This window comes from Planococcus citri, chromosome 4 (genome assembly GCF_950023065.1).
Source record: "Planococcus citri chromosome 4, ihPlaCitr1.1, whole genome shotgun sequence".
NCBI classification, from domain to species: Eukaryota; Metazoa; Arthropoda; class Insecta; order Hemiptera; family Pseudococcidae; genus Planococcus; species Planococcus citri.
In genome coordinates, this window is record NC_088680.1 from 45,139,802 (window position 1) to 45,152,695 (window position 12,894).

General features: G+C 33.6%; 1 long non-coding RNA gene across 1 annotated transcript in view; it reads left to right on the forward strand.

The window, feature by feature from the left end:
- Positions 1-12,894, forward strand: part of LOC135844908 (uncharacterized) — a 613,622-nt gene that overhangs the window by 296,563 nt on the left and 304,165 nt on the right. The gene's annotated exons all lie outside the window — the stretch shown is intronic.

Sequence of the window (12,894 nt, forward strand, 5' to 3'; positions counted from 1 at the left end):
AAAAATCGAAAGCAAATTCGCTCAAAAGTAAGCGATTTAAAATTTATTTGCATACAATTTTCTAAAAAAAAAATGTCTTTCATCTTTTTTCGTTTGGGGTAAATTTTTATGCAGATGAACTTCTTTGAATGTTGAGCTTTTTTGTTGTAAATTTTATGTAAATGAAATAAAAATTTAGTTTGATGATTATTTTCCTTGTTATAGTCATATTTTTGGAGAAAAAAACTGGTATTCCCAACTCCAATAGTCCCCACTGTTCTGATTTATTAAAATTCAAATGTTTAGAGTCACTGAGCTGAATATTTACTTTAGATTTGGATACAACAAAGCACCATTCTGAAAAAATATTTAGGTCAAAATTTACTTTTGTTTGACCTGGGGAATGGGTATTACTGGTATCGAAAAATGAGCATGTTTTCTTCGCATAACTTTTTGCTGCTTAGCTTACAAATTGAAGGGGCTTATCCATGGAAAAATGATTGCATAAAATTCTATACAAAAATATGAATATTGAAAAATTCTCTATAGAATTCTATTATATGTATTCAGGATGCAGCTTTGAAATTTTGTCGAAGTTCACAATAATTTTATCTGCCTGTATAATATAATTTGCGTTTAAAATGTGAAGTATGGGGTGGCAAAATTTTTCCAAAAAGCGAAAAAAAATTGAAATTTATTATACCGCCAATTTGATTTTATAATGAACTTTTGCATTGCAAATATAAATTCATCCAACTTTTTCTATTGAGAACCTCAATAGTAATTCACCTCCTTCAATACTGTGATTAGGCAACATTTCTGTTTACTTTCCAACGTTTTAGAAAGTCATCAATTCCGTAGAAAATTTACTCTTCATTCATATTTCGTTCATTTTTACTGTTCTGGCAGCATTTAAAACTTTGAATTTATTAACTAAGTGTTGATTCCAATTCATATATGTGTCAGCAAATCAGCAAAAAAAAAGTTTTCCACGAGAATGATTCTTTTAAAAAATTCACACGAGTTTTTTTCTTCGCTGCGTGCAAAAAAAAATAATGTAAAAGTCTCGGTGAAGTCCTATCAGCTTCAAAATGTGATGTAAAATGGTAACAGATTTTTATGAAATGTAGATATCTTACTCGTACATAAATAAGTTATCTGCTTATCAGTAAAATTAAACGTTAATAAGGAATATTTTAGATGCTAATATGAAACAAATGTTTCGTGTTTCCACTGTTTCTCCCATTTTGAATTTACTCCTCATTTGCAGGAAAGTACCTACTTTCTATACCTATCTACTGACATTTTTGTTTTTGTTGTCGTTATAAGTAGGTATAAGTCTTCCAGAAAATTAATTTCATGGATTCCCGTAACGAATAATTGCAGCTCGTCTAATCGATAAAGTATATTCCCTTCTTCTTCTCTCATGTTAATTAATAATTTGGCCAAGCTTATCGATGGTTGTGAAACAGAAGACGAAAAACATTCGCATCATAAAAATCAGATCCGGTTTTCAGACTGTTGCATAAAAATAAATACATAAAATAATGTAAACAAAAAAACAACAAAAACACTTCTAGATCAGGTAACCAACCGTTCGATTGAAAATTCAAACAATTCAGGATCTCTTGACATTGGGTATAGGTAATCGATATGATAATATGAGCAGTATACATTTCCTTAACCCCCTTGTATATTCGATCACTTCGTCTTCGTCCATCTTTATTATGGAAACTCAACACTCTAATCCGATGAAATATCCATCTAACGGTTACACCCGATAATAGGGAAATGGGAGGACGAGAAGAGGAGGGCGAAAAAGAACCAGTGGCTAATTTGAATATACACGACGCGAGCAAGATAAGGAAATTTCTAAACAAGGCCACATCGTCGTATGTAAAAGACTTACGATAGCAGATTTGTGAAAATCACGTATTCACCTGGGAAACACGATATCTCGACGGGTCGCTCGCTCGGTTCCAAAGAAAGGAAGAGCAAAAAAAATCAGAAGGAAGCGGAATAGGTATATAGGGAAGGGGAAACGTTAATCTTAAATTATGAGAACACATTCCGAAGTGCGAAGTCATTTGTAGAAATAACAAAAAAGTAAATAAATAAATCCGATCCTCTAAGAACCCATCGAATGTACGTAGTTTATTGTGTTTGGTCGTTTAACCGTGTCATTTTAAGATTACACAAACAATTCGCAGGATTCTACCGTGCTTATGACCCTTTGAAGTGGAAACATGGACGATACGTGTAGTTCTTCCGAAAGGTAAAAGATGCCCCTTCACGAAACAGGTATTGCAACCCTTATAACGGTTTTAGCTCCCTTGACGCCAAATGCATGGACTTTTTTTACGCAACCGGTTCGAGACAAAGTTGCGGTAAAGTTGTACTGTGTATTGGAAAAATTTACCGATACGATGGGTTACTTTTGAGTCACGAATATGAAGTGAGTTGTTATAAGGTGTAATTTGTGTCAAAGATAAGCCATGTTTCGTGATACGCGAATTACATTTTTGCGTTTTTCACACACGTTTTGAATGTTAATTGCTAAATAGTTGCAATTAAACGGTTCGGTTACACGCTGCTTTCTGACTTTTCTAGCGTTTTTATTTAGTTTAGAAAATGAGCTAGATTTTTTTTCCTGCTAAAAATATATTTAAATCAACCACGTATTTACTTATACTCTGTGTATTAGGCATGTACTAAGAAACGGGTGAAAATTTCCTTCCAATAGCAAAGTCGTAGTATAATATTTTTTTATTGGTGATTAAACTTGATTAAAAAAGATTTAAAGATAAGGAACTGAGCTAATTATGTCATTTCATTGAAGACTGCATAATTTTTACCTCAACGCAGTGGGTGTCGAAAAATATGGCATGGGGAAACACGTATACTGAATGTTACACATGTGTCTCGTCCTTGGCCTATGAAGCTATATTTTGGGATTTTTTATGCATCCTGTAGAAAATTGCAGCTTGTGAGATGATTTAAGAAAAAAAATATATTAATTCCAAGGAAATTGACTGCTTATTCTGTGCACATTCATCGTGTATTTTTTGTTGGCTGGAGACGATTTTTTTCAAGGAATAATGTGAATCAATCTGCCTCGGAATAAGTGAGGTTTTGCAAGGACTCGAGGAAGTACTTATAATCAGGTGTTGGGAACTGTCGAATGTCTTCGAAACACTCAGGTACTGATCTTCCTGTTTGGTCTTAAAACTTTATTGATCGCAAATTTAAGCATTTTTAAAATTTGGAGGGTTTTGCATTTTGAAAATGCCGATGGTTTACAAAATCAATGGTCATGGGGAACCTACAGGAATGAAACAATAAAGATTTCTTGTTCTGAAAACATGAAAATCTGGATCCATCAGTACTCCTTGATCCATGTTTCTAAAATTGAGTTCCCAAGGTTGTCTGTCTGCTTATTTGTCCTCTTGAGGTCATTGACCCGTCTGTCTGGCTTCTCAAAGTCGTCTGGCTGACTGTCTATCCCCTTGAGGTCATTGACCCGTTTGTCTAGCTTCATAATGTCGTCCGTCTGCGTATCTGCCTCACCTCTTAAGGTCATTGACTCGTGTGTCTGGACTTATAAGGTCACTGACTAACATGTCTAGTGTCTAGCCTCTCATGGTCATCTGTTCCTATATCTGATCTCTTAAGGCCGTTGACCCATCAGTTTGGCTTATAAAAACTTCAAAATGCAAATTTAAAGTTCGTAAAATTTAAAAGCAATGTGGGCTCAAAAAGTCAGTTTTAAATTTTGTACGTTGGAGGCCATGAAAACCTCGAAAATAAATATATGTACTTTTCCATAGTTTGGAGGCCATGTGAATTCTGAAAAATGGTTTCTAATTTAGTAATTTAGAGGCCAGGCAAATTTCAAAAATTGATTTGATTTTTAATAGTTCGGAGGCCATGCTAATTTTGAAAAGTCATTTGTAAATTTGGTAACTCGGTGGACATGCAAGCTCCAAAAATTGATTTGAAATAGTATTGTAATTTAGGGGCCATGCAAGCTCCAAACATTGATTGGAAATTTTATAATTTGGAGGCCATGCAAACTCCAAATAGATTTTCATTTTGTAAATTTGGAGGATAGGCAAGCTACAAAAATTGATTTGAAATTTCGTAATTAGGATGAGGCTGTGCAAATTTTAAAAATAGATTCGATTTTTCATAGTTTTGACGCCGAGCACACTGCATACACTCTAAAAATCAGGCTTGTTAACCGAAAAAAATTTCTGGTCAAGGTTATGGTTAAAAATTTAACAAGAAATTCAAAATTTAAGTTGAAATTTTTTAAAATTACAGTTAAGGTTCGGGTTAGGGTTATTGGTGATCATTTTTTTCATTCAATGGTCAAGGTTAAGGTTACAGTTTTTGGTAGTAATTTTTCTAGTTGAAGTTAAAACTTCGGTTAATGGTTAAAATTACAGTTGAAATGAAAATTTATAAACTTTTCTCTGAGTTTGAAATCTTACAATTTTTTATTATCCTAAAATGATGCCAAATACATTCAATTCAACTTACATATTTTGAAGTTGAAAAATTGAAACACTAGTAAAATTTAAATTCAAATAATCTTTTCAAGAAACAATTCTTTATTACTTCTTATCATCACTATAGAATATTATTCAAGATCGAGCTTTAATAGTTTAATGAGGAATAGAGGGAATTATCACTCAACCAGTTTCAAATTTTTTGAACTTTCTATTCATATTTTTTTATTTCATCTTTTGATCATTTTTTTTTATTAACATTTTTCTCCCCCATTAAAAAAAATCCCTTAAGTAGAGCTGGCGAAACGATATCCCTACCTACGAAGCCAAAATCAGAAAAAATTATATTAAAGGTTCCAACATCAATGAAGCTGCTTAGAGTTCTTAGTACCGAAAATTAGAGCACTCCCCCCACCCTATTCATTTAAAAATATTCAGGTAGGGCTGGTAAAATGGCAGCTCTACCTATGCAGTCAAAATCTGTGACAATTATATTGAAGGATATTAGAACATTGATATGAGCTGTTAAAGAGCACTCACAATCAGTCCCAACTTTGGAGTACCTCCCTTTCTTCCCTCGCCCATTTTTTTGTGCTTAAAATTGGTCAAAAAGGCTACTGAAACAGCTGATCTAACATTTCATAGTTACTCAAATTTCATCTGCAACCTATTGATTTGTGAAATTGAAAATAGTAAGCTATTTTTAAACCATTAAAACAAATTTTAGTGTGTTCTATATAGGCTCGATTTGAGAGTCATGTGATATTAGAAGCCCCTTGGCCTTGAATTGAGCCTCTCAAGTCTTTCCAGATGCACAAAAACTTCAAAAAATTATTTGCAGCCTGTCTCAAGAGAACTAAGAGGTCGTATATAGGTATAAAAATAAACTGTTTACAATTATCATTAGGAAAATTGGTAATTTTTTTTCTGAAAAGTTTAGAATTAAAAAAAATTAGATTGGGGTAGGTCAAGTTCCATTTTCCATGATTTTTTCAAATCATTGCGGAAATCTTGGTCAGCTTTAAGGCTCTTTATTTTTTATGGGTGGGGGAGGGGTTGAAATAAAGAAAAAAATCTACTTTTAAAATGTTTTATTGTCAACCTTGCCTGAATTTGTAGGTGTCTACAGACTTTGGTGGTTCCTTGGCTCCAATGACACCTCTTAATTTTTCTTATCAAATGAGCGAAGAGATGTTGGAAATTACAAAATACATAATTAGGAGCTTTTTTTATTGTTTCAACATTTTTCCTCATCCTAAGCCTAATGGGCCTAACTCATTTCCTTAAGCATAATGAGGAAGGAAATCAAAATATGGTAATTGTGGCTTATCAGGTATGCTCCTTTTTCATAATTAAAATATCAGATACCAACTGTAAAGCAAATTAGTCGAGGCATAGCACATTGAATTCGAGGATATTTGCGTCGGTATAATAATAAATTACAAACGAATTATCTCACTATATAACGTCGTTGCTCGCAAATATACTTATACCAGGCAAAATAATAAAATTAATTTCTCGGGTCGTTATAGTATCGCATTTATACTTACTTGAAATAAATGCCACGATGAAAATAATAAATATCCTCTAAAATATGGCAATATGTTACGTTAGATATGTAGATATAGTTAGTTCGCATTTGAAGAATAAACGTAAATTTCAACATAAGCATACTGAGCAATAAACAGCGAATTAAAGTTAATTTTTCAACGCTCTCGTAAATTCTAAGCACTATAACTAAGCATAGTATAGATATACCTACTCGTATTTTTGCTGCACAGAAGCTCTATTTTGCATATAGAATTTGCTTCTGTATTAATCGCAAAGTCACTCAATCTACGCACTTTGATAACTTACTCGAGAAAATGAGAACATAGCTCTCATTTAAAATTCCATCAAACTTCCGTTTCGAATTAGTCTTACTGAAATTTAAATGTTATAGCAATAATTCTTAATTCGTCTAGCGTTTGTGTACAGCTTTATACTGTAAGGTGAAACGTTATTCTATGACAGCTTTTTCCGGCTCTTCAGTGTGAACGCTTTGTAAAATTGCAATTTTGCTAGCTCGCACGTTGCATACAATTTGCGTCAAGATTTACGATTACGTTATGCAATTAAAGTGCATTTACGACGAACAATGCTAAATGTGAAAATGTACGCCAATATTAACGCGGCGCTGTTTTTAGTTGACAATTATTACAATGTCGTTGCGGCGAACATTATAAAAGAGTAATTTATCATCAATTATCAACGAGCTTTTTGTAATTAAAAAAATTAACCTTACATTAATTAAACAGTACCTAGCGGTAAATTATATTCAAGTACGTCGTTGTCGTATGCTGTATGCTACAAAAAAGGCCCAGAGGCAAATGCAGGAAACTAGGTGATGGTATTTTCTATTTTCTCTCGACAATTGATGGTGAAGTCTGGTTTTATGTCGTGTAATTGGTTAAAAATATTCGCCATATTCATATTTATGCACATGTAGGTCCACGAAGGGCATTTTTATTTCAGTATCCTCATGTACATACGACCTATAAAAACTGGTAATTCGGATCAACGCCCAGCCTAAGTTTATAGCAATTCTCTTAGCAGTCTGAGCCGAGTTCAATAGATGGCGCGATGGTCCATCTTTTAACTTCGAGTCTTGACGATATCACGCCAGAGAAATGTGGTATTTTTTTAACGAAAATATTTCTTTCGCACGAATTAATTAACATATGTTTACAATTCTAGCGATATATTTTTGAGGGATATCTAGAAACTTTTAAAATTACTCACGTACGATTACTATTACTCCAAAACGTGTATTTGAAAGGGATTCAGTCAAGTGCATGTGTACTTGTGTAGGTACTAGGTACCTATAATAAGTAACAATAGTTACATTGTAATTTCACGTACACAAATAACGTCGACTAAAAACCACTTTTATAACGTGATTTTTCTCGCATATACTAGAAATTTATACACGTAAATTGAGAAAATATAACGAAGTGAAATTTATTCGTAATTTTATGCATTTTAGTAGCAAAAAAAGCGTCATTTACGACGAATTTTTATTACCTCAGTCGTTGTAAAAAATTTTATGTATTAACAATGCGTCAATGTTTGTTTTATTTCATGCCACGAATTCAGCCTTCTTTGAACAGATGGCGCCACTGCCATTCCTGCTATACGATTCGAATGATACGATGCATTTTGCAGCACAGCTGACGAAATGAATAAAAAACAGCTGATCCTTTCCTAAATACCAGCGAAACTTGCTAGGGTTTTGTCGGTATTACTTACTATCAACATGCGAAAGTGTTTGCTTCGGTGTATGATTGCATGAGAAGTGCCCATAAGGATGGAATATGAAGAAGATTTTGACCCCCGGTTGTTGACGATTCGATTATAACTTTTGGATTATTTACATGGGGCATAAAAGTGGGCTAGCTCAGTTTTAAATATTTTTCAATAATTTTCTCACAGGAGGAAAATGGGGGAGGGGGACGTTGATCATGGATTGAAACACTTTTTCTTACATTTTTGAATGTTGAAATATTTATTTATACAAATGTTGCATATGAAATATTATCGAGAGTGATTGTAGGGAAATTTTATTTGCCAGAAAACTGCGAATGAATCAGCCTATAATATGTACGATTTTCAGTAGCTAGATATTCGATGAGGGGGGTGGGGAATATGGCAGTATCTCAAATTTTGGTCATGTTAAAGGGAAAATTATTTTGAAAAAATGAAAGTTGAAATCCATTTCACCACAAGAGTGTGTGGTACCTCCAAAAATGAGCAACATTTTTCCATAAGTTGGCTGATCACATTTTGCCTGATTTGTAAATTGAAGAGGATAAGAATAAATTTCAAGAAAAAATGATCGCAAATTCAAAATTGCCCTAAAAATGGACAGTATTACAATAGCTATCTAACCCTCTTGCGTATGACATTTTTTTTTTTTTTTTTTTTTGCTGAAAAAATGATGTGATAGATTTTGGCTGCAGATAACGAGAAAAACACTCAAAAAAATTCAAAAACTTGGAATTTGGACTTTAAAAGCCCAAAAATGTGGTTGACCTGAATGGAATTGTCCTGAAATACTGTCAATGAGAATAATGAGAGTAAATAGTGCAATAATAAAGTATGTGAATAAGAATGCTCCATTTAGTAAACAAAATTCAAAATGAAAAAATGCAAAAAATTTGGCGAAAAGTATCCAAAAATACTTGCAAAAACTTGCGAGAAATGGCATCTAAATCGAGTAGGTAGGTACCTAAATCGTCTAAAAATTTAGAAAATTTGTCGTAAATGACCTAAAAAAAAAGACTAAAAAATTGAAAAAACATAAAAAAACCATGAAAATGATATAAAAAATTGAAAAAAGCAAAAAATCGTCAAAATAGACTATAAAAATTGACTGAAAAAATCGAATGAAAACTGACCAGAAAATCAAAAAAAAAAAAAATCTAAAAATTTCAAATGGTGTGAAAAATTGTCAAAAATACCATGAAAACGTAAGTCATGGAAGCCACATTCAAGGTCGTTAATAAAGCCCTGTTCCAATTTTTAGAAATTTTGCTTCATTTTTCCCAAATTTGATTCTTGGAAAATCTCACTTTAATTACTTATACCATCATTCTCTATTTCATTTTTAGAGAAAATGAGAATATCGAAAATTTAAATAAAAACATTTACACTGCTGAAAATTGACTCGGTGGTGCTCGGAGGGTTGAAAAACAGCTTTCAAAATTTTTGGCCCCTAAATCCAAAATTTGGGCCCTTCAGGTTCAAACAATTTTTAAGGTCTCTTAAAAGGGTTCTACAAGTCTGTGAGTCATGGAAGCCACATTCAGGGTCGTAATAAAGCCCTGTTGCAATTTTTAGAAATTTTGGTTCATTTTCCCCAAAAATTGATTTTTGGAAAATCTCATAGGTATACGAGTAGGTAGGGAAGGTAATAATTAATTTTTTGAGAAAATGAGAAGATCGAAAATTTAAAATAAAGCATCTACTACTGGAAAGTGAAAATTGACTCGGTAGTGCTCAGAAAGTCGAAAAAAGCCCTAAAAAATGTTGGCTCTTAAATCTAAAATTTGGGCCTCTCCAGATCCAAAAATTTTTGAGGGCTCTCAAAAGCGTTCTACAGAGCGGTAAGTCATGGAAGCCAAAATAAAGGTTGTAGAAAAGCCCTGTTCCAATTTTTGGAAATTTGGGCTCATTTTTCCCAAATTCGATTTTTGAAAAATCTCACTTTATTATCATCATTCTCTAGTTCATTTTTTGAGAAAATGAAAAGATCGAAAATTTAAAATAAAGCATCTACACCGCTGAAAATTGACTCGGTGGTACTCAGAGAGTCGAAAAAAACCCTAAAAAATTTTGGCTCCAAAATCCAAAATTTGGGCCCCTCCAGATCCAAATTTTTTTCAAGGCCCCTTGAAAGGGTTCTACAGGGCCGTCAGTTATGAAAGCTATATTCAAGGTCTTAATAAAGCCCTGTTCCAATTTTTAGAAATTTTGGTTCATTTTTCCCAAAAATTGATTTTTGGAAAATTTTACATAATTTACCATAATTTTCTACTTCATTTTTTGAGAAGATGAAAAGATCTTTGAAACAAAGCATCTAGGTACATCGCTGAAAATTAATTCAGTGGTGCTCGAAGGGTTGAAAAAAAAACTAAAAATTTTTGGCCTCCAACTCCAAAATTTGAGTCCATCCCCAGGTCCTAAAATTTTTCTAGGCCTTATAAGTACATAAAAATGTAAAAATTGTCATTTTTTTAATGTTTTGAAAAATGGGGGAAGGAACAGGAATTTTTTTGGAAATGAACCTTATCATTTTAGCTTTCCAACTTCATTGAGTAAAATTTTGTGAAAATATTCAACTTTCCAAGATCTGCTGGAGGTCCCAAAACATCTCAAAACCATTGAAAACCATTTCAATGGATTAAAGTGGTCGAGAATAGGACACATTAGTTACAAAATTTTAGCTTTCTATAGTTCAATTTGGTATAAAAGTTCAATTTTTTTGCCATTTTTGACACAAATTTGATTACCTATTTAGAAATTTGTCAAAAATTGATAAATGTTATGTTTAATAGCACCTGGAATAAACTAAGGCTATATTCGTATTCAGCGATATCAGAAACATACTTACTACATTTCATGTGTCACACAAATGAACCCATTTTTTCGAACTTTCACCTCATTTGGGGAGGTGCTGGGACCCGTGTATGGGGTCTAATCAAAAATCTGACGTCATATTCGTGTTCAGCGTCACCAAAAACATACAATTCGATGTATCACATGTTTCAGATTTTTTTAAAAGTTTTGCCCAAAGGTGGAGAGGGTGCTACCTGCTCCCCCTCCATTAAAAAATTCCATCTCGAAAATTGAATATTTTGAAAAAGCATCAAATGGTACATCTATGGATTGTTTTCAGAATTTTAAATGGTAGCTCTCATCTTACAGCGCTATTGTGAAATTTGAAAGTTCAACTTTCAACTTTTGAAAATTTCAAAATACTTAAAAAGTACAAAATGCAATCTCCCTTTGAACTGTGAAATCAGTTTTGATCAAAGTATCATAGCTTTGGAGGTATGCGCTGCTGAAGTTGAGTACCTCGAGACCACGTGAACATAATTGATTCTGAGGTTGCAAGGCCATCTAGCATAAAGTTGCGGCCCAAAATGGCTGATTTTTTGATATGTTGTGCCCCAGGGTCTTGGCCACAACATATCAAAAAATCAGTCAATTTGGGCCATTTCTACGTTTCCAAATTGTACTAAGTACCATGAATTTCGTATCAATATTTTTTTTGTACTTGGTGCATTTTGGAAACATATGCTTTAATTGAAGCCCCCACCCCTTGAGGGGGCTGGGACCAAACTGATTGCGAGTTTCTTACTTATTGGGTGGGTAGACGTTGTAAAAAAAAAATTGATGCATAATCGAAAGGCATGACTTTTAAAATTGGCATAGAATGACCCTAATTAACTTGCTACATTTTACTTGACTTGAGGAACCCAAATTTTCAAGTCTCTTCGAGAAAATCTCAGTAATTTCGCAATCAAAAATACTTGAAACACTGATCTAATTGGCAGTGTTCACTTTCCTCAAAAATTTTGTGGCACTGCACTCTCGTAATTATTAATTCACCATACTTAATGATCATTGATCAGAGAAAATGAATTTATAACTTGAACAATCGAATTCAACTACTATCAGCTTCTAATTTTAAGTACTCACAATTAAACTTTATTATTACTCTTCGCACCTAATTCCAGGGAATTTGTTTTTATCTGCGGGTGTTTTTTTTTTACCCTTATCTAGTGTATGATTCTCTAGAATTATGACTGCAGTGTACAATACCTACTTAGTTGCTTAAATTCGTCTCCAGTAGACCTATTATCAATGCAAGTTCTTGAAAAATTCAAATCGAACCCATAATTCAGAAAATATATCGCAAAACCATCCAATCGATGTGGTAAGCATATCGAAGCAGGTTTACACGCGCCTTTCGTGTTACTTCGATTGAAAATAAGCGTACAAGAGAAATGTACGAAAAACGATCGCACGAGGGAAAAGCTGTACTCGAAGTATACACAGTATAGGTAGAGTACGAGTAGGTAGAACGCCTCCAGCATAGCAGCACAGTTCGGCATTTTCGCTGTCACGGGCGCTACAAAATCAATAGCTCAGGGGTATACATTTCCTTTGAATTACCTCCATTTACCTTTGAAATCCCATTGGAACCATTTTCACAGTAGGGATTGCGAATGTTGAAATTAGTTTTTCCTGCTAAAAGTAAAGGCGAAGCGAGAGGGCTGGTTTTTACGAGCCAAAGATTCCACCTCTACTGCCTTTCTTTTCGCGTACTTTCAACGGAGAAGTTTAAAGAAAAACTTATTTCAGCATTTTAGTCGCGAACTATCGCCAACAATCGATTGGAAAGCTGTATGCGGCGTCTTTTTCGCGCCGCCGGAGAAGGTTTTTGCTACTTCTTTATACTTCTTCTTCTGTTGCGACGACGTTTTTTTTCTTTCTTTTTTTGGAAAGTAGAGATATTTCCAGGGGTTTGCGAAACTATCCTATCCGTGTATAGGTATACAATTCGCTATGTTAACGCGAATGGTATACGAGTATGCTTTTCACCTGATTTGGTCGGCTCGAGAGTATACATCCGACGAGATATAATCGATTTAGAAATACGGGTTGTGCGCAGTTTGGATTTGTGTCCTGTGCTATGAAAACCATTGGTCTTAGCAGTCGAGATGTGTGTATGCGTAAAACGTTTTCCAAATAGACGATAAAACTGGGATAACCTATCAAACGATGCTATTCCGTTTAAAGAAATTTCCTCTTGGTGGAATGAAAGCGAAAAAAAAAAAACTAAGATTAAAGTCGATAT